The sequence below is a fragment of the Adiantum capillus-veneris genome, chromosome 23 (genome assembly GCF_014529385.1).
Source record: "Adiantum capillus-veneris isolate H3 chromosome 23, ASM1452938v2, whole genome shotgun sequence".
NCBI classification, from domain to species: Eukaryota; Viridiplantae; Streptophyta; class Polypodiopsida; order Polypodiales; family Pteridaceae; genus Adiantum; species Adiantum capillus-veneris.
In genome coordinates, this window is record NC_140953.1 from 128,695,878 (window position 1) to 128,700,294 (window position 4,417).

The 4,417-nt window shown below is 42.9% G+C and overlaps 1 pseudogene; it reads left to right on the plus strand.

Moving 5' to 3' along the window:
* The first annotated feature begins 908 nt into the window (after positions 1-908).
* On the plus strand, positions 909-1,320 carry LOC147428529 (uncharacterized; annotated as a pseudogene).
* Positions 1,321-4,417: the final 3,097 nt, after the last annotated feature.

The window sequence follows — 4,417 nt, forward strand, 5'->3', positions numbered from 1 at the left end:
ATCTCTCTAGCTTAGCTGGACAAATCCGTGTAGTTGCCTTCGTTTTCTGTTGTCACCACACATCTGGCCGTCTATGCACTTCTACCTCTCTATGGCATGCTTGGTCATGACCATTTCGAGCTCCAGGATGGGCGGCCTCACCCCCTTGCCCATATCTCATCCTACGTTGTTGTTCGGCCATACAACCTGCGTAGAGGGCTTGGCCGTCCGCGCAATAGACGAGTAGTGCCTTGCGCAACTCCTGCAACACTAGAATGGTTCTCGGCGTCCTCCTTCAGGACCGACTCTCTCTCTCTCTCTCTCTCTCTCATTTTTTTGAGATGTTCTATGCACTCTCTGCCCAACACTACAGTGGTTGCCAAGGCTGCCAGCACAACCATGTCATTCTGTGGCTTCCAATCCTCCTTGTTGAGGCCATGGATAGGAGGATGGACTTGCATGAAACAATCATTGATGTACTGAACAGAGAGGTTTCCCTAACATCTCTAGCTTGTAGTTCATTCAGGTTCGGAGCTCTCTCTCAAGGCCTGCTGATGTTCAGAGGTGAGGCAGTGGGCTGCCTTGAGGTTAAGGAAGTGTCAAAATTATTTTTAGAGCTCAACAAGCAAAGGGATCAAAACTCGAGGGTCCACGGATAGGTCACCACTCCCATTGACATGAAAGTTGTCAACCTTGAGAGGAAATTGGTGGCGTATGCACATTTTTGTGGCACAAGTTTTTCTGTGTGAGTTTTTGTAGAGTCTCCTTATATTGAGCTTTTATGTGCTCTGCTCTACAGGTGGGGGAAATGAAGAAGCTAGTGGAGGAAGGAAAGGTGAAATATATAGGGCTATCCGAGGCTTCGCCATCGACCATACAACGGGTTGATGCAATTCACCCCATTAGTGCAGTCCAGCTGTGGTCACGTGATGTGGAGAACAACATCATACCCACGTGCAAGTGGTTTCATCTTCTCTCCACGCTTGTTGCTAATCTTTTTGCAAGATGATGATGTATTTGTCCAATAGGTAAATACACAAGACCAGATCTTCTTCATGTGGTGATGTAGCATTCCAATGGTTTTCTGTTGTGTCTATCGCAGGCTACGGTGAATATGGTAGGGTTTTGGGCAGATCCAAGCAAGAAGGTGTGGTGGAAGAGCTGAATCTAGCAAAGAAGGTGCTGAGGGGGATGGGAGACAATGTGGAGTCAGGGCAAGTGGGTTGGGCGGCGGTGAACAGCTTCGGTGGCATAGCAAAGGAGGGATTTGAGAGTTCTGGCGGAGACGAGTATGAGCAGCGGTGTGCCATTGCTGGAAAGGCTACCAGAGCATGTGGATGAGAAGAGCTTAGGGTCACTGATGTATGTGAGGATGGTAGTCCTACTCTATCAGTATAGTCTGAAGAAAGGGGAGGAAGTGCCACTGTTGAAGGATGGGGAGGAAGCTGGTGGGGAACCTGAGGAAGCTGCAGGACAACGAGAGTGCAGAGGGCGTGCTTGTGTGCATCGTACCTTTTGCATTTGTTGGGTCATTGGGATGAGTCTTCTATGATGTTGTGGCTTCTATTTGGCCTAGCTTGGATGCATACCAGTTTCAAATGGCGCTGGATCTTTTCCTCTTCATTCAAAGGCAGTGCCATTATATTCATGAGCCACCCTATTGCAAGCAGAGTAGCCCTTCTTGATATCTACAGTCAAGCCTGAAGCCTATTTGCGTCTCTTTGGCAATGAAGATACACAGAATTTCATTTCACTTGGAGAGTGGGCCTCTCTTTGGGCACATGTAGCAAGTCATTTGGATGGATCGACTTCTTACCTTAGCTGAGCTTGAGTGGAAAAGAGAAGCAACATACGAGTGCTATAAGAGGAAAGCCACACAGACAAAGGAGAAGCTTGACAAGAAACTGAAGGACAAAGGCATCAATGGGGGAGATCTTGTGCTAAGGTATGACAATCGACTCGATAATCGTTTTGATGCCAAATTTGAAACAATATGGCAGGGGCCATACATAGTCAAGAAGGCTTTCAATTCAAGTTACTATCAACTTATGGACTTGAATGGGAAAGAGCACTCCAGGAAGGTAAACGGCTATCGCTTGAAGCCTTACTTGAGTCGCCTTCTACCAAAGGATCTACCAAAGCAAAAGGCAACTATCCCATGTAAGTATTGTTCCATGAAGCATGAGTGTAACACAAACCAAAATTCCAAGGGGCCAAACAATGAAGATCTTGTCAAGGACTCTGAAGCACTCTCTTTGGAAAAGATTCTTTATGATGGTACATGAATATACCATCATCTTGGGGGAGGGCTAATGATAGCCATTTTTTGGCTCTCTGTGATTGCCATAGTGAGTTATCCCCCCCTATCAAATCACTCAAACACTGTGGTTACCCTCACCCTTTCACTGTATATAGGTGCGTGTGAGTTAGGGGACTTTTCCCATATCTCCTTACTGAAATAAAAAACCCTCAATTAGCTAGGCATTGGGCTAGTTGAGCCAAAAAAATAAAAAAAATAAAAAATATAAGTATATTATGGCCCATGCGTATGTAAATATTTCTTTGTATATAGGGCCTAAATAAATGATTTTTTCATAATTATTTTGGTATTTATTTAAATATTTTTACCTAGGTGTGTGTTATTTATGCTCTGTACATTGCCTCACCATTGCCACAATTTTTCTTACCATTTTTCATACTCTTTATTCCATATAGAAATGTTTTCATGTAAGCTTCTCTTATATTTGGTGTAACTCCACCCCAACAAAAATCCAAAAAAACTAGTTTTATTTATGTGTATATTTTTTCACTATTGTGATTTTTCCCTTCCTACATCTATTTTGTTTTTTTTTCTAAAAATTAGAACACCAAAAATATTTATCTTTTTATGATAGCCTCATAATGAGAGAGATTTCTTTTGACCCCTTTATATTTTTTCCACTTATATTATTTATATTTGACATGTACATATTTTTTTAGACCCCTCAATATTTGATTTTCTTAGTTGTACTATTCACTTATATCATGATCTCAACAATATCTTCAATTATAGACCTACCAAATAAGGTCAAGGGTAGGTGGCATGCATACATGCACTATGGAGGGCTCACTCTTGGAGGTATTCAAAAGAATCATCCAAAGAAGGACCCCACAAGGACCTTGTGCAGTGGAAAAAAACGGTCGGTTTTGCTGAATTTTTAAAGTTCACTTGCTCTCCGAATTTGAAAAGGTGATACAAACAAAAGTTGTAGCTCGTGGGCTGAACTTTTGCCTCAATTTTTTTCATAATTTTTTGAGCTACGAGCTGTGAGCTATGATTTTATTAGTGGACCCGAGTTTTCCCATGCTATGCAGCCACACTCTCTCTTCCTCTCTCTCTCTCTCTCTCTCTCTCTCTCTCTCTCTCTCTCTCTCTCTCTCGTGTTTTAGTGTATGAGAGTGTTCCATTGGTGTTAGGGTTAGTGTAAATTCCTTGCTTGTTTGTGGGTTGCTCTAACGATTCTCCTCTTTTGCGTCCTAGTTCACTCTTAAACTAGGTGGTGCCCCTTGTGTAGTTGGGATTTGGCTGGGGGTTTGTTGTATTGGTTTGTGTTGTGTTGTGCCCCAGCCCCATTGAGCAGCACGGGAGCCTTGAAGGGTGTCTAGAGGTTGCTCTTCTTGTTGCCCGCCCCGGACCGCTTCAGTAGAAACACTGCAGAACACCAGCAGGAAGAAACATGGGACATGAAACCATGACATATATGAGAAAGAAGCTGGTGACGAGCCTGTTGGTAGCCATAGAGTCAATTTCCTACCATGAGTAAGCACATCTATGTACAAATGGAACCAAAGAGTACAGATAAGCTATATACAAAGAAGTAACATACCAAAATCTATTTATTTTGCTTCAATCCGTCGGCTCATGCAGCTAGCATGCAGATAACAGGTAACATTACTACAACCCTCTTAGTGGAGAACAAGCCATTCAATACAAACATGCAAAATCTGAAAAGGGCAGCAAGACCACAGCTGTAACCAAATTGCCATCGTTAAGAAGATCGCTCATTACCATGACACAGTATAGAAAGCTACATACAATCGCACGACAGCAAAAGGGCATCCTCGACCACCCCAGCAATTACAAGCAAAAGCACCCAGAACATCCTTGGACTCTAACCTGCACAAATTTATTTCCGTAATGCCTCATATTTTACATACTCTCCTTTGAGAAGGGAAAAGTTCTACATCCAAGAGTCCAATTCCACAGATACCAATGGATACCTGTAGGGATAAAAAGTCCCCTAAAAATTGATAATGAGCATCAATGGTTCTAGGCAAAGAATTTACAAAATTTAACAAGGCACTACCATCACCATGCGCTCACAAGAAGGCCAAAACCAAACAGACCACCTGAGATTGTGTCAAAGAGCCCACTCTGTAAATGCCGAAAACCATCAAG